Genomic DNA, 18,173 nt, shown 5'->3' with positions numbered 1-18,173 from the left:
GAGGCGTGAAGCAACGAATCGCAAAGGACCCGGCCAGGAGTTCCAGACAATTGATGTGAAGAGACAACTCCTGAGGGGACCATCGACCCCCCGTTGAAATTTGACTGCACCGGGCTCCCCAGCCCCACAGGCTGGCATCGGACTCGATCACTATCTCCGGGGAAGAACCGAACAGGGCTCGCCCATTCCAGGCCTCCATGTGGTCCAGCCACCTGCTGGAGATAACGGATCTTTAACCGTTGTAATGCCCTGTAATGCAGAGGAGCTGGGAAAATCGCCTGAATTGAAGACGCTAAAAGACCGACTACACGAGCTATAGATCTCAATGACACAATCCGTTTGGAGATAATCGAAAGCAACTCCCGTTTGATGTAAGGAATCTTCTGAGTGGGTAAAAGAAGCTGACAGGTCAGAGAATCGACCTGGAAGCCGAGAAAGTCCATCACCTGAGAAGGAATGAGGACAGATTTCTGCGGGTTCACAAGAAATCCCAGAGATTGGAGAAGATCGATCGTCCAATCGAGATGCAAGATCAATTTGTGAGGACAATCTGCCATGATCAGAATGTCGTCCAGATAAACAATCATGCGGAGACCCCGAGCGCGTAAGTGTTCCACCACTGGCTTCAGAAGTTTCGTGAAGCACCAGGGTGCCGACGAGAGGCCGAACGGGAGGACTTGGTATTCGAACCAGTTCCCTTGCCACTGGAACTGGAGAAACCGCCGATGTGGCCCAAAGATTGGGATTGACAAATAGGCGTCCTTGAGATCTAGACGAACCATCCAATCTCCCGCTCGGAGAAGATCTCGCAAAAGATGGATCCCTTCCATCTTGAAATGTCGGTAAACCACTCCGCCGTTGAATTCTTTTAGATTGAGGACCAGGCGGGAACCGCCCCCTCGTTTCGGAACCAGAAACACCGAACTCACAAACCCTCGAGGATGACGGGTAGTCTGAAGAATAGCCCCTTTCGAAAGAAGGGAGGCGATTTCCGATGAAATGATCTCCCAATCCTGAAGAGAAAAAATCAACGGGGTGGGAAGGAGGGATTGAGGCGTGGGCTGATAAAATTCTATTTTGTAGCCCTGAACAGTTTCGAGAACCCAAGCTTCGCTGGAGATTAACTGCCAATTGTGGAGAAAAAACTGGAGCCTTCCCCCCAAAACCACTTCTGAAAAAGGAATCAGCCTCACCTGAAGTGTTGGAGTCGTGATGACCTCCTTGTTGTCCTCCGAAGCGACCCTTCCGGAACTGTCCCCTCCCTTTACGGGAGGGATAGAAATTTGAACGGGTGGTAAAGCCGGAATCTCGTCCACCTCCACCGTGGGACTGAAATCCTCGCTGAGAATTTTGCTGGGATCCTCGGCCGAACGAACGTCCGGCCTTTGCAAAAACCGGCCGAAACGCCCGCCGCAGCGAGGCTTGGGCCTTGTCAAGGCCACTGAAAGTGGCCACAAAACTGGAAAGCTCTTTGAGGAATGGTTGACCAAATAAGAGCCCCTGAGCCAAGGGACCGGCCTCCGAAGAGGAGAGCTCCGCCAGCCTGGGATCCAGGCGGAGAAGGATGGAGCGGCGTCGTGCACATGAAAGCGCACAAATGGCATTGCCCAATTGACATATGGCCCTCTGAGCCCATTCAATTAGTTCATCCGGGTTTACAAGAGCTGATGACTCCTTAGCCAGAACACCCAAATCCAAAATTTTTGTGAGTGGGCCCAATAAATCCAATAATTTATCCTGGCAGGAGCGCCAAGATCTGTCCAAACCTTTTTTGGGGTCTCTGGCGTATTTCTTAAGGTAGGTGACCATGGTAGGGTCAACCTCCGGGGTCTCAGCTAAATGGTCCGCCAGATCTGGACGGGGACACTCCGATCTCATGCGGGCCCGGACATCCTTATCAAAAGGCTGGCGAATGTGTGATTGCTCATAATCCGCCACCACTGGAGAAGGCAACCAAGAAGAAGAGTGGGGATGCATAATGTCCGAAGGTTCAAATGTTAGAATGGGAGGATTTGAGGGAGCGTCTACAAAATGCTCCTTGCAAGCCTTTTTGCGAGGCGGTGGTTCAAACTCAGAAGAGGAGGAATGCGCATCGTCAGCATCAGGATCATGGAAGGATGAAAAAGAGGTCCCAGCCGACCCCTTAGTAGAGGCCGAGTCCGAAGACAGTGTTTTAGCCAACCGCTGAAAATCAGACCTATGAGGGTTGACAGGGGACTTTGACGCACGAGCAGGTGGTAACCAACCCTGTTGCTGTGCGTAAAGCGATAAATGACGCTTCAAAGGATTAATAGCGCGCAGAAGCGCCTTATTCACGGAGTGTTGCACCCCTTGATCCAGCGCCTCCACCAAATCATGCTCCAAAGAGCCAGAAGGATCTTCCTCGTAATAATAGTCATCCTCCTCATAATGTTCCGCCATACTGACACAGAGTGTAACAATATTCAATGCCCACAAGAATGACTAAAAATCAATAGTGGCCAAAGGCGCAATGCAGGGGGAGTGAAAAAACCCCACAGCAAGCCAAAGTGTAGATTAGAAATCTGAACACTTAACCAAATAAGTTCAAATGTGGAGGGAGGGCTTGCTGTCAGAAAAATCTAGCCCTCTAGGCAATGCCTATGCTTAATTATGCAGCCCAAACGTTTGAAATATCAAATGGGCGTAAAATGGGGCAAATACTCAGGCTGTGGGCTCTCGGCGCGAAGCAACCGGTCTGACAGGCGAGAAACACCTGATTTTGTAAACAAATATGGCCGCCGCGCATGCGCGGTAACGACCGCCTGGTATTTCAAAAATACAGAGCACTCGCAGCGCTGGCGCGAGCTTCCAAGCCCCTGTCTCCCTCTCCACAAAACAAAGACACGGGAGGTGAAACCACACGCTCCCCGCACATTAAGACAAGCGCGGCGAGCGGAATGAAAAAACAATGCGTGCCGGTAAAGTAACCATGGAGATGTAAACACCACACTTCGAACGCCACAAATGAAAGCCTGGAAGCAATATGCAACAGTAGCAAGCATGCATACAATTAGTCACAGGAAATGCATTAGAAAAGGAAAGAAGCACTTAACTGGCTGCGGAGCAGCAAAGAAAGAGGATGTTGTACTTGCCATATTACCTTTTATACTGTGGACTCTATGGTTATATACGTCATACCCTTGTGTTTATGGGTATTGTAGTTTTTTCATTATATATACTGTGTTTTTATTGGCTGCTGAGCATTTCTAGTAAAGAAATGAGAAAGCATAATCGGAGCCTCCTGTCCTGACATAGAATTAAAAATTTGCAAACATTCGTGACAAGAATTTTCAATTCTATTAAGGACAAGGAGGCGAGGATTATGCTTTCTCATTTCTTTATTAGAAATGCCCAGCAGCCAATCAGAACCGTTTATGAAACGAAAAAACTACAGTACCCATGAGTACCCGGGTACCACGTGACAACCATAGAGTCTCTCCTATAAAAGGTACAACAGTAGATAGTACGTCCTCTTTCTTTGGTGAGGAGCAGTTCACATGAAAAACATGAAATCCAATGGAAAAAGAAGCAAGCCAGGAAACCAAGTCCATCAGCCACAGTCGGTGATCATCCTGACGTTAGAAACACAGCAAACGCCGAACAGAGGAAGGCAGCAGATGATCCAAGCGGAGTAAACAGGATAAACAGTAGAAATCACTATTTCGGATCAGAACCTGAAAAGAAAAGTACAGCCGTAATACTCATCCAATAAAGAGAGTGAAGGCAATAAAAGGGAAGGGTAAACATTGAGAAAATACAATGCATTGTCATAAAACAAATGCCACTGTGACAATGATAAACATGAGAATCAAACCTGAATTTGGGTGGGATAATCCTCGCCTCCTTGTCCTTAATAGAATTGAAAATTCTTGTCACGAATGTTTGCAAATTTTTAATTCTATGTCAGGACAGGAGGCTCCGATTATGCTTGTTCAAAGCTGATCCACCACAACAGAAGCAATATGTTCGATAGGCTTGTGATAAAAGGTTTTGAACATAGAATCAGAAGACCAATCTGCGGTTTTCATGATGTCCAGTAATGAAACACCCATCGAGAACGCTTTAGAGGCCATGGCCCCGCGAGCCGAGTGAGCACCAAAAATGGAAACATCAATTCCAGCCTCAGATAAGAGCCATCTAACCCAGCGAGCTAATGTAGCAGGAGTAACAGGACGAAAAGGTTTTTGCAAGGCAATAAGTAGTTGACCCTGTGTATCAGAACGTAAAGGTGCAGTACATACCTCGTAATCCTTGACACATTGAACAACGCAAAGGTTGGGGTGATGAGGAAAGGAAGGATAAGTAACCGAAGAGGTAGCAGTCTTGGTGCGTTTCGAGATTAGAAAAGTGACACCCTCAGGTGTAAATCTGCGACCTGCCAAGTCTAACGCCCGCACGTCAGACACTCGTTTACAAGAAACGAGACATAACAGCATAGTCAATTTAGCGGAGAGCTGTTTACGAGAAAGTAAGGAATTAGAAGGCCAAGCCTCCAAAAATCTCAAAACAATGGAGACATCCCAAAGGGAGACATATTTAGGGCACGGAGGGTTCGCTAGACGAATGCCCTTAAGCAATTTGGAAATTAAAGGATGTTCACCCGCCGGTTTGCCATTAATGGGAACATGGGCGGCAGAGATGGCGGAACGGAAGTTGTTGACCGTACGATAGGCCAGACCAGAAGAAGCGAGAGAAGCTAGAAAATTAATAATCAGAGCCACATCAGCTGAAGCGGGATCAACTTCCCGCTGAACACACCAGTCACACCAACGCTTCCATGAGGCTCTATATCTTTTGTGAGTACTGGGAGACCAGGCGTCACTGATGAATTTGGAAGCGTCGCATGAAAGGCCTGGGAGCGACCAGCGATCCCCGAAATTCGGCACGCCAACAGTAGGAGATTGCCGGATAGAACCAGGGGATGCGGATCGCCTAGGGGATCCAGCAACAGATTCCACTTCTGGGGAAGAAGGAACGGAACCGCACAACACATCTCCAGAAGGTCCGGGAACCATGGTTGAGCTCTCCACAGCGGAACAATGAGAATCAGCTCCGTTTGAAAACGTTTCGAGTAGGCCAGAACCCTGGGAATCAACATGAACGGGGGAAAGGCGTAGCACAGAGTGGACGGCCAAGTCTGAAGAAATGCATCTGTAGCCAGGGCTTTCGGATCCGGCCTCCAGCTGAAGAATAGAGGGAGTTGAGTATTCAGGCGAGACGCAAACAGATCTAGGTGACAATGACCCCAAGTCCGACGGAGAATGCGAAAAATGCGCGGGTGAAGGCGCCAATCGCTGAAGTCGCGAAGATGGCGAGAGTTCCAGTCCGCAATCTGATTGCGGCAACCGGGAAGATATTCGGCAATAACTGTGATCTTCTGTTGAAGACAGAAGTGCCAAAAATCCTTGGCGATCTCCGCCAAAATCTTGGATCGTGTTCCCCCCAACTTGTTGACATACCGGACCGCTGAAACGTTGTCCATGCGGAGAAGAATACAACAATTGGTCTGATGAGGGGAGAAACACCGAATCGCAAAAGACCCCGCTAGAAGTTCTAGGCAATTGATGTGAAGAGACAGTTCCTGGGGAGACCAGCGACCCCCGGTGGAGATGGGGCCGCACCTGGCTCCCCAACCCCAAAGGCTGGCATCCGATTCTATCACCAGATCCGGAGCGGAGCCGAACAGGGCTCGTCCATTCCAGGCCTCCATGTGGTCCAACCACCATTGCATCTCGCTCTTCGCATCCTCGGAAAGAGGAATCAGATCTGAATAGCGAAGACCTTTTTGGAGGTGACGAATCTTCAATCTCTGAAGTGCTCTGTAATGCAGCGGACCTGGGAATATCGCCTGAATGGAGGACGCCAGGAGACCGACTACACGTGCTAACGACCTCAAGGACACAATCTGTCTGGAAAGAACAGACCTCAATTCTCTCTTGATGTACCGAATCTTTTGGTGTGGTAGTAATAGTTGACAGGATAGGGAGTTCACTTGAAAACCCAGAAATTCGATTACTTGAGTAGGATTCAAGATAGACTTCTGCGGATTGACTAGGAAACCCAGGGATTGTAGAAGGTCGATAGACCATTCCAGATGGGTTAATACTGTGAGGGGTTTGTCCGCCATGAGAAGAATGTCGTCGAGATAGATTATCAGGCGGACACCCCGAGCACGCAGACATTCCACTACAGGCCTCAGAAGTTTCGTGAAGCACCAGGGTGCTGACGAGAGGCCGAATGGGAGAACTGTGTATTCGTACCATATTCCCTGCCAACTGAATTGAAGAAAACGACGATGAGGCTCGTAAATGGGAATGGAAAGATAGGCATCCTTGAGGTCGAGCCGAACCATCCAGTCCCCTTCGCGCAGAAGATCGCGCAAAAGATGGATCCCTTCCATCTTGAAGTGTCTGTAAACTACACTTCCGTTGAAATCCTTCAAGTTGAGGACCAGACGATTGCCACCCCCTTTTTTCTGAACCAGGAAAACATTGCTGATGAACCCGTGAGGGTGGGGGACAGTTGACCTGATTGCCCCTTTGGCGAGAAGGGATTCTATCTCTGCCGAAATAAACTTTTGGTCCTGAAGAGAAAAATGGAGAGGAGGAGGGGGGAGGGATTGATGTTGGGTCTGATAGAATTCTATTTTGAAACCTTGAACAGTTTGCAGAACCCAAGCATCGTTGGAGATTTGACGCCAGTTCTGGAGAAAAAAACGTATTCTGCCCCCCAGAACCACCTCGGAAAAACAAATCAAACTCACCTGAGGTATTAGAGTCTTGGTAAGCACCTTGGTTGCCACCGGAACGGCCTTTCCGGAATTGACCTCTCCCTTTTCGGGAAGGATAGAATTTTGAGCGGGTGTTGTAGCCGGAGTCCTGACCCCCGCCTCTCTGGGACTGATAACCTCTCTGGGAGGAGTTATTGGAGCCACGGCCGAACGAGCGTCCCCTATGTCGTCCGGCCCTGGCAAAAACCGGACGAAGTGCACGCTTGATAGAAGCTTGCGCCTTATCCAAACCACTGAAGGTTGCTACAAATTTAGTGAGTTCCTTAAGGAACGGTTGGCCAAATAATAGACCTTGTGCCACCGGACCAGACTCGGAAGTAGAGAGTTCCGCCAATTTTGGGTCAATCTTTAGAAGAATAGAGCGGCGACGCTCACTTGAAATGGCACAATTTGCGTTGCCCAACTGGCAAATAGCCCTCTGAGCCCATTCTATGAGTTCATCTGGATCCACAAGAGATTCTGCTTCCTTGGCCTGAAATCCGAGATCAAGGATCTTGGTGAGAGGTCCCATTAAATCCAACATTTTATCTTGCCAGGACCGCCAAGATCTGTCCAGACCCTTTTTAGGGTCCTTAGCAAATTTTTTCAGATAGGAAAGCATTGTGGGGTCAATTTCAGGAGTGTCTGCCAGGTGATCTGCAAGATCCGGGCGAGGGCACTCGGAGCGGAGGCGAGCTCTAACCTCCTTTTCAAAAGGTTGACGGATGTGCGCCTGGACATATTCAGCTACCGCAGGAGAAGGAAGCCATGAAGATGAATGGGGGTGATATATCTCCGAAGGCTCAAAGGTTAGGACTTGCGGGTGAGTAGGAGCGTCCACGTAATGCTCCTTGCGAGCCTTCTTGCGTGGTGGAGGGACATCCTGGTCAGAAGAGGAAGAAGGAGGACCGTCAGAGTCAGTATGACAGGCTGCCGAGGTAGAAGCGCCTACCAAAGGACTGGAGGAAGCCTTTTCTGAGGCTAGAGTTTTAGCCAAACGTTTGAAATCCGCCTTATGTGGATTTATTGGGGATTTGGAAGAGCGAGAAGAAGGCAACCAACCTTGCTGCTTTGCATATTGCGTCAAATGACGCTTCAACGGGTTAATAGCGTGGACCAGGGCCTTGGTAACGGAGTGCTGAACTCCTTGGTCCAATGCTTCTACTAAATCTTGCTCAAGGAAACCTGAGCTCTCCTCCTCATAGGAGTAATCATCCTCATCAAAATACTCCTCCATTATTCTTAGTTTCACTGGAAAGTGAAAGTAATGCCCACCAAATGACAATTTAATGTCAATAAATATTACAATGCCAAAGGCACAATTCAGGGGGAGTGAAAAACCCCACAGCAAGCCAATTAATGGACAGAAAAAAGGCTGACCAAAAAATAAATAATTAAATTAATTGTGGAGGGAGGGCTTGCTGAGTCACTCTAGGCAGAGCCTATGCGTAATTATACAGCCCCAGGCCTTTAAACAGCAAAGGGCGTCGATGGGGCTGAAGAGAATCTGAGGCAGTGGGCAGCGGTGTGAAGAACAACCGATTCCTGAGCTCCGTGTGAAAACACGCTTTGTAAACAATGAAAATGGCCGCCGCGCATGCGCGGAACGGCCGCCTCAGATCTTAAGTAAATAGAGAAGCACGCGCGTTAGCGCGAGCTTCTCAGCCCCTTTACTCCCACTCCACCGAACTCGGACACCGACGCTCGAGCGAGCGTCACGCCCTAGGGAGGTGAGACCACGCTCCCTGCATGCGCGCCGCGCGAAGCGGAGCAAGCTAAATAAATGAACCGCGTGGGACAGCGCGCAACAATGTAGCAATAATAAATACAATTTGGAAGCGAGCGCGTCCCAACAGTAGTGCACAGACAATAATGCAACAATGTTACAGTAATAAAGCGAAAAAGGCACTTAACTGGCTGCGGAGCAGCAAAGAAAGAGGACGTACTATCTACTGTTGTACCTTTTATAGGAGAGACTCTATGGTTGTCACGTGGTACCCGGGTACTCATGGGTACTGTAGTTTTTTCGTTTCATAAACGGTTCTGATTGGCTGCTGGGCATTTCTAATAAAGAAATGAGAAAGCATAATCGGAGCCTCCTGTCCTGACATAGAATTATTTTATGCCACACCACTTTCAAATGTCATGAGCGGCCACTGGTTCAATCTATAATAATAGCATGAGCCATATAGGGCGCATGACACCTGAGTTGCTGCTTTTTTCACTAATAGCATCATAAGGGGATGGCTCTTTACACATTTTTTTTTAATTGATATTTAGAAGCTCGCAGTTCTAATAAACGGCTCGCAATCCATGCTATAGTTGAATGTACTAAAGCGAAACACTCTCTAGCTACAAAGAAATACAAACGTTGCAGCCTATTCTTTATCCTACGTGAGCATCACTTTTCTGACACTATGTATATGCCTAAAATTTTGAGGGCTGGGCTTGAGGGCAGGAATCAGGATCATAGAGCCAAGTCTAACACTTGTGCTTCCCACCTCCAAATAACAGTAACTACAGAATCTACGAGACAAGAGAGAAAGAGAAGACGGGCTAACGCCGAAGGGGCTCCGACTCATGTAACTTAAGCGTCCTTCTTGGAACGGTTATTATTAATGTTAGTGACTTCTGTTAGTAACGGCTCTTCAAGACAGTATCACAGATAAGCATAGTGTTTAATTTGTTAAGGCTGATATCCAAGCTTATTACATGTTACAAGAAGAAAAAGCAAAACAAATGACAATTTGTATACGTATTGGCTTTTGATATATTTATTGTAACGTGTGTGTTTATAGCAGACATCATTTGAAAGACGTACGCTGTTTGTGCTTCTCTTTATCTAACTGATTATATTTTACTAACTATGAACTTACACCATTTCCATAAGGCTGGTAGGTCAGTGTACGTGGCCCCTGGGCCGTGACTCTCGGTTGTTGCCATGTACGTCCGTCTTCTTTGTCGATGGTAGAATTACATTGTAGCTCTAAAGCTGTGTATGTCCGTCTTCTATATCGATTTCCGAATTACATTGTAGCTCTCAAACTATATATGTCCGTCTTCTGTGTCGATGGGAGAATTACATTGTAGCTCTACAGCTATTCTGCTACATCAGCGTACTACAGACTGTATTAAATATAAACACAAAAGCACCAGTGAAAATATTATTTCTGTAGACGATGCTTGTATATTTGTTTGCCTGTTTAAAAGAAGTGTGCGTTCGGTTGCAAAAATGTAATTAGCACATTTTATGTCGGTGGCCCGATAGCTATATATTTTTTTTATGTGTTTTTGTTCCTGCTGTACATGACGACAACTGTAAAATACATCGCTAATACATATTCGTTTACCTATACCTAAGAGAGAAAACAAAAATACTTAGGCACTGCTGAGATTCGAACTCAGGATCTCCTGTTTACTAGACAGGCGCTTTAACCAACTAAGCCACAGCGCCGCCTGATGACAAGCCGCTCTGTTACCTATATGTCGTAAGCGGGAGTTTCAGTGCTCTGGGTGTACATATACAGTATTGTGCATTACATTAGGATACTTTCTACCCATATTTGACGGAAATAAATACATTCTTTAGTATTACTTTATAGATTTGCAGCAGCTGTCTAATGCAAGAATGTTAGGCTCTTGCACGCCTGGAAAGAAGGCTTCGGGTATGCACATGCCAGTTAAATAAACAGAACGCTTCAGTGTTCTAATGGGCAGGTACTCACACGTACTCTGCACCTGGACTGGCTCCCTTTGAAGGGAGGGTACTGGCATGTCCCAGCAGGTTTGTGCACGATCAATAGGTGAGTAACAACGCTTCTAAAATAGAAAATTTTGCCGAATCAAAAAGGCAATTTTGTAGCACAAAGTTGCATGTTTTGCTGCAATTTCGCCCTTTATTTTACCAATATTTCTTGGTTTATCGTAGTCTAAAGTGCCCCCAAGCCTCGCTGTCTCCTGCCATAGTCCCACTCTGTCCTTATCTCCCCTGCCATCACCCTCACTCTGTCCTGTCCGCGCACTTCTCTGCCATCACATCACCTTTGACCACTATAAAGCTCGGATACTTAATAAGCATGTAAATACTGAGGGGTTTATTTACAAGCTCACTGTGCCACCGCTGAATCATTTTTAGGTTTCGTCTACGCAGTGCGCATGCGCTGCATAGGAGGACCTTTAGCCGTCGTTCTGCTCTTTTACGAAGCACATACTCGTGCTTGTGGCGGCATCCACCTTGCGGGAGCGCGCAGGGGCGCGCCACAAGCACGAGTGTGTGCTTCCAAAAAGAGCCGCCTGCGTGAGCACGCACGCATGCACCACTCCAGGGCCAGCAAACACACGATTCCAGTGCCAGCAGTGTGTTTTGCTTTTACTGTGACAAGGACACGTGTGCTACTCCCCCTGTGCTGCATAGATTGTCAACAACACCAATCTCTGCTCTCTCTGCTCAGTCTGTACTATATTCTCTATATACTTTTTCTTTTTTTTCCCATCCGCCGATTCCTCAGACTATTTTTCGCCGTCATTATCGATGCTCAAAATGGTCAATTTGTCATCATTTTACCCAGTTATGCACTGTAGCGCTATTCCCCATTTTGTGAGTTCTGTAACCCTATCTTATACTGAATCAAGGGTGATTATGCATGTTTTTCATTCTTCCCCGAATTTTGTTTTAGAGAGTTGGGGGCAAACCACTTCTCTCATATATGGAAATCATTGGTATATTTTGAGTTTTCGTGCTCGTCGCGCTGAACCGCGTTGACACTTAGGATAGGGGTAGGGTGGTATACCAAGATTCCAGTCCTGTGCTTGTACCTGTCAGCCTAACGTGTTATATGATTTGAAACGGTGCTGGGTTGTTTTCATACTGACGCGCATGCTAATAGTCATTTTCAGGGAAGACCATGTCTAGAAACTCTGTCGATTTTGAAATAAGTGGTGACCCGAGATCAGAGCCAACAGTTTTTTTTTCAAGATGCATCGCAAGTGGGGAGGTTACATCCAACACAGCATCCTTTTTGTCAGAAAGCCAATACACCACACCTCTACCTCTCCGTTGGTACCAGGCAGTGAGGATATCACTGTACCACCCCCGAGTCCGCAACACTTGGAGCCTCTACTGCGAGCACCGTCTCCTCCGAAGTGCAGACTGGACTTTCCAGTTTTTAGTGCCAATATCGGCAACAGTCCTCAGTTATCATACAGCAAAATACATAAATAAACCACACAACACCTTGTTAGTGGAGAAAATTGCTGCAGGTTTATTTATTTGCATAACAAATATGCCAACATGGTGGGTTATCGTACGGGCGATTCCAGGGCAGGCCAGCCCTTATGCCGCCTGCCTGCCTGATGAGCCAAATTACACCGTGGCCGTCGCCAATCGGTGGTTACGGGCCACCCCTCCCATCAGTGGACCGCCAGTCCACTCCCCTACTCACGCCCCCCCAAAAGAAGGGCAGATCTTTCCAGGCAACCCCTGGTTGCTCAGACCCACAACCGCCCGTAGGAATAACGGGGCACCGTAGTTCTTCCAGGGGACAATGCTAGGACATCCCTGGGTATCCTTGGCTTAGCACCCTTGTTGTACTGCTGTATATAGTACCAATCTGTACCTTGCATACTCTGGATCGCCCTGTAACTCCTCCTGCAACACAAAACAATAGGTTAGATTCTTCCCCCCCAATACCACCCTTTGGCCGTCCGCAGGGTAAGCGGTGGGGCAGGAAACGGTGAGACGGGCAGCGGTCAAGAGACTGCCCAGTGGGCGGGGGAAGGCTTTTGTACCCCTGTCCCCTCCCACGCCAGAAGTGGCCAGCCGGAAGACTCCCTGGTCCCAAGCCAAGGGAGCCTAGTCAGCAGACTTCTGTGCCTTCCCGTGGCACTAAGGCAACCGCCCTGTTGGAGGGTCCCCTACGTGACCCCCCGGGTAGCCTTGGCATAGTGCCAATATCGGCAACAGTCCTCAGTTATCATACAGCAAAATACATAAATAAACCACACACTACACCTTGTTAGTGGAGAAAATTGCTGCAGGTTTATTTGCATAACAAATATGCCAACATGGTGGGTCATCTTACGGGCGATCCCCGGGCAGGCCAGCCCTTATGCCGCCTGCCCGCCTGATGAGCCAAATTACACCGTGGCCGTCGTCAATCGTGCTTACCACTTATTGGGAGGGGACACCCCTCCCATCAGTGGACCCCCAGACCACTCCCTTACTCACGTCCCTCAAAAGGTGGGCGGAGCGTTCCAGGTAGCCCCCGGTTGCTCAGACCCACAACCGCCCGTAGGACTAACGGGGCACCGTAGTTCTTCCAGGAGACAATGCTAGGACATCCCTGGGTATCCTTGGCTTAGCACCCTTGTTGTGCTGCTGCATATAGTACCAATCTGTACCTTGCAGACTCTGGATCGCCCTGTAATTCCTCAACAGCTCTGGGGGTGGCCACCGTCACAACCAGGGCCCCCCCACCAAGACAGATATTCCTACTTACATCCTGTTGCTTCCAAGGCCTCCCCAAGGTCCAGCAGGAATAAGTCCATGCACAACCCTGAGAGGTGCACCCCATCCACCTCCCAGCATCCCGTGGACTTGGCATGAAGTGAACCATGTCTGAGAAAGCCAAATCTCCTTTGCTCCATGAATTTACGCATGGCGCTGTTTACCCTCCTACGTGAGATCTCAATAGCGTCCCCAGATTGAGCTCCTTGCCAAACTGCCCGTGGTGTAATTTCTGACCACCACAGTTCACATGGCCCCAGTTGATTACTCAATTGACACATGGTGTCTCTCACATCTTGGAGCAGTACTCTCCCACCCAGTGCGATCAGGTCATTCCCTCTCAAATGTATGACCAGCATGTGAGGTGGAGCAACCCCACCCCCAAGTCTCTGCTGCAGCTTCCTCGTCAGTGCGCTCCAACGCATCCCCGGGTAACCCAGCCACGTTATCTCAGTGGCGGAGAAGCCATGCCGCCATTTTCTGATCTCGGCCCACCGTGCCACTCTCGCGATGCTTGAATGGCCAATTACCCACACTTTGGTTCTTGGTAAATAAAGAGCTGTTGTGCTTGAAAAAAAACATTTATTGTAAACGTTTACACACTGCTAGTCTACAATTGCACAACAAACCACATCACTGCAACATCACGTGGCAACTCGGGCCAAAGCTGTATCTCTTTATACACATCATTGCACGTTGGGGCAGTGGGCCTGAAAGCCCTCTCGCCACACCCTCCCGCCTAAGGACTTATATATCGCTTGTAGCAATGAGACTCCCAATGCCCTACCTGCTTAATTCTCTCTGGCGGCATCCCTGAAAGGAAGGCTGTGATTGCTGCCCCGATCCTGAAGGAGTGGCTACTGACTCTCTTGCCCACCCCTGTCTGCCCAGACAATTGTAAGCACGCCTGCATAATGTGGTCTACTTGGAACTTCGTGACTGGAGACCCATCCTCGTGCACAAGGAAGTACCCCGCAAACCCCGGGCGGAGGGCCAAATAAGCCTTGACCAAGAGCAAAGGACAATACCTAGCGTCTCCCAGCACTTGTAACAGGACCACTCTCCCTTCCCCTGCTTGATCCATTTTAGACTGTCTCACCACTATCCTGAGACAAGACGTGCCAATGTTAACATCCTTGATATTCAAAGCCACCCCGAGGTGACCTGCTTGGATCGCGCCACCAGCTCCCCAATCCTAAAGGCCCTAAAGAAGGCCAGCGCAAAACCAGCAGAGAATAGAGTTGCCTCATACCCGGAGCGGGTGGTCTTGGCATACTGTCCAGCATCCCTTGTAGGATCGTGTAACTGATGGGGGACCTATTGTCAGGGGATCTAGGTTCACTCCTTGCCCATCCTTTAAGTGCAGCCCTGATTACGAAGGCTTTGGTAGGGTCACTCTGTCCTCTCAACCTGGCGTGATGACTGATGGCCGACAAATGGCCCAAGATCCAAGAGTGGGATTTCCCACCATCCTTGGCCCACAGGATAAACTTTTGCACTCTGAGCTCCAGAGAAGACCCTTCATCCTCCCATGCTCCCATAGTTGCACAAAATTTGTCCACGCAAGTCCTGTAGCACTTCACCGTCCTCGGTGCCAGAGATAGCTCCCCCAAACCCCTCATCCGCTGCACCACTTCAGAAGAAGCCACAGGTGTTGTGGGAAAGGGGTCATTCCTTCTCTCGCTCTCGGCCACGCCTCCCGGAAACGGCACCACTGAAAACGAGAGAGAGCGCCAGCAGCCACGTTCTGCACCCCTTGAATGTGGTGAGCCCTGCAATCAACATTATTTTTCAGGCATGCCCTCACCAGCTCTCTCAACAGACACAACACCAGAGGGCAGCTAGCTGAGTGTGAGTTGATTGCTTGGACAACCGCTAGGTTGTTGGACCAGAACAGGACCCTCTTCGCTGCCAGCACCCCCGGCCAAAGGTGGAAAGCAATTACTATGGGGAAGAGTTCCAAAACAGTGATCATGGAAGTTATCTTTCTCTTGTGCCAAGCGTTCGGCCACCTCTCAGCACACCACTCCCTGTCCAGAATCACCCCAAACCCTTCCCTTCCAGAAGCGTCGGTGAACAACGACAACTCTGAATTGTTAGCCCAGGGTGCGCGCCAGATGACAGACCCATTAAAGTTGTCTAAAAAGTCCGACCACATTAGTAGGTCCTCTCTCATGCCTCTGCTCAGTTTCACCATGTGGTTCTTCTTTTTTACAGAAGCCGTGGCTCTGGCCAGCCTGCGCGCAAAGACCCTCCCTGCGGGAATGACTCTGGCAGCGAAGTTGAGTTTCCCAAGGAGGCTCTGAATGAAAGCCAGGGGGGCCTTGTCTTTCCCTATAGCTAGACGAATCTGCTGTCCTAGATCCCGAACTTTGTCTGGCGGCAGCCTGGATTCGCCTAAAACCGTGTCCAGTTCAATCCCTAGGAACGTAAGTACCTGCGCAGGGCCCTCGGTCTTCCCTGGAGCTAGGGGGACCCCGAGATGCTTCGCGAGGGTCTGAAAATCAGAGTGCTGCCTTGCATTCCTGCGTGCCATCCCGCCCAATGAAAAGGAAATCATCCAAGTAGTGGGAAACTCCTTCCACCCAAAGGTTTCCTGTAGCACCCACTGCAAGAAGGAACTGAATGCCTCAAAGAAGGCACAGGACACCCCGCACCCCATGGGCATGCATTTGTCAAAAAAGTACCAGCCATCTAGCCTGAAACCCAGCAGGTGTTGGCTGCTTGGGTGCACTGGTAGCAAGTGGAACGCCGATTCAATGTCTGCCTTCGCTAACCAGGCCCCCTTGCCCGCCCTCCTGACTAAGTCCAGAGCCACATCCAGAGTACAGTATGACACTGAGCAAGCTCCCTCTTGAAGCCCATGGTTGGCTGAGTCCCCTTCCAGGTAGGATAGGTGATGAATAAGTCTGTAGGCCCCCGGCTCCTTGTTTGGTACCAACCCCAGCGGGGAAACTACAAAGTTGTCTAGTGGTGGCTCCCTGAATGGCCCCGCTACCCTCCCCAGTTCTAGCTCCTTCCTGACTTTAGCCTGCACTGCTGACGGACGGTCCCTGGCTGACTTGAGGTTGTCCGCCTCCCTGCAAGACATGGGGCCCATATAAGGGATCACGAAACCTTCTGAGAACCCACCCAGCAATAGCGCCCCATCTACCTTGTTGGAGTACCGTCTGAGAAGGGGGAGGATGTTGCTCATGATCACTGGTGACGGCCCTTTGCATGTGGGGGGAGCTGGCGTGCTGGGTAATGCCAGGGGATGGCTACGCTTAGGTGAAATGGCAAGAGCGGTTGGGATGCTGCGCGGCGGGTCATGTGCTGGAGGGATAGGTGTTTCTGCTTCAGTCAGTGCTGCCTCAATTGTCCTGTTTACCGTTGGCTGACGGTTTCTTATCCTGCTTGGACAGACATGAGGTTGAGGGATGTCGGTCACCGCATTTGCTGCATGCATGCTGGAACTTACACTTGATCCCCCATGAGCATGCCCCTCAGTTAAAGAGATTGCATGTCCCAGGTGACACCCTCTTAAACCCCCCTCTGTGCCCCCCCTACGCGCACCTCGAAAGGGCTGCTTAAAAGGCCTCGTGCTTGTCTGGGAGTACCCTGAACCTGTATGGGCCCCCCCCTTGCGCCTTAGGCTGCATTACTGCGCTCTGCGCCCCGCAGGATCCCATATGGTCCATCCACAACTTGACCTCTTTTTGGTCCCACCCCATCTCCGGGCATACTGCCATCTTCTTCCTAAATTCGCGGTCATAGTTCAACCACCCTGACCCACCTCACTTCTGTGCTTCTGTGTGTATCAGCCTTTGGTATTGCACAAGCGTCTGCCCTTGCTCTGGGAATTTTTCCTGGATCACTGACGAAAATGGAGAAGGCAGAGAGCCAGCTGTCGATAGACTTCTCGGGCCAGGCCTCTAACCGGACTTTCTTATCCTCATCTTTCCCCCCAACCCTCAGAGCGTCCTGGCCATGTTGGCCAAGCAGGAGTAGGGAAAAAATGTCTAGAAATTTACACCTCCATATGAATTCCTTAACAGCAAGTGGCACTTCCCAGGACAAGGAGCTGTGGCCTGACAAGAGTGGCGCGTGTGTGACCGGCTTGTGCCCTGTTTGCGTCATCGGGGTCTGTACTGTAAGGGCATTAGCTGTTGCACCCGGCTGGGTTGCCGTGGAAGGAGTGACTAGGGGAATGCTGTGCACGGCCTGAGAGATGATAGCCGCTGCCCCCGCTACAGAAGACACACCCACCTCGACGTGTTGCACTCCAATAATCCCAGCCGTAGGTGCCACAATCGGGGAAGTCAGAGTCTGGTTACCTAGCCCATGGACACCAATTGTCCCAACAGCTCCTGCATCTTTGCTAGTACCCGGTAAACCAGCCCCTGTCTGAGTTCCTAAAACGGGTGCCCCGCCGGGGGGGACAACTGTTGCACTTGGGTGGTGCTCCCTTGGAGAGCCACACATTCGCTGCCACTGCTACCCCTCCCTCCAGATTGTTTGCAGTGGTGGCTCCAGCAGCTGCGCCCGCCCCAGCGAGACCAGATCTGACCTCTTCCATGAAGCTCCTTAGAGTGTCAGTGAGCTTACCTAAATCCTCATTAGCTGTGAAGTTCACTTTAGGCGTGCCACCGGCCGGGGGGGACTAGTCCCTGTGTCACGGGCGGGGGAACGGGCAGCGGGGCACTTGGGTAGTGGCCACTGCCCGACTCTTCGGTGGCGGCAGGTCTGCCGGGAAATCTTTGACTGTTGCCCTGCGAATCCGCTTGGACCGGGAGGGGCCTGCCTCTTTGCTAGGCTCCTGCTCTGTGTTTGAACCCCCACAGATGACCCCAGAGTTCTCCGGATTGCTAGCCTTCAATAGTTCAGCAGCCCAAGCCA

General features: G+C 49.9%; 1 non-coding gene across 1 annotated transcript; it reads right to left on the bottom strand.

Moving 5' to 3' along the window:
• Positions 1 to 10,170: 10,170 nt before the first annotated feature.
• On the bottom strand, positions 10,171 to 10,244 carry TRNAT-AGU (transfer RNA threonine (anticodon AGU)). Its single transcript has one exon. It is a non-coding gene; the product is annotated as a tRNA-Thr (tRNA).
• Positions 10,245 to 18,173: the final 7,929 nt, after the last annotated feature.

Source organism: Triturus cristatus, chromosome 4_1 (genome assembly GCF_964204655.1).
Source record: "Triturus cristatus chromosome 4_1, aTriCri1.1, whole genome shotgun sequence".
NCBI lineage: Eukaryota > Metazoa > Chordata > Amphibia > Caudata > Salamandridae > Triturus > Triturus cristatus.
The sequence above is the reverse complement of the archived record's forward strand: the minus strand, read 5'-3'. Positions and strand labels throughout refer to the sequence as shown.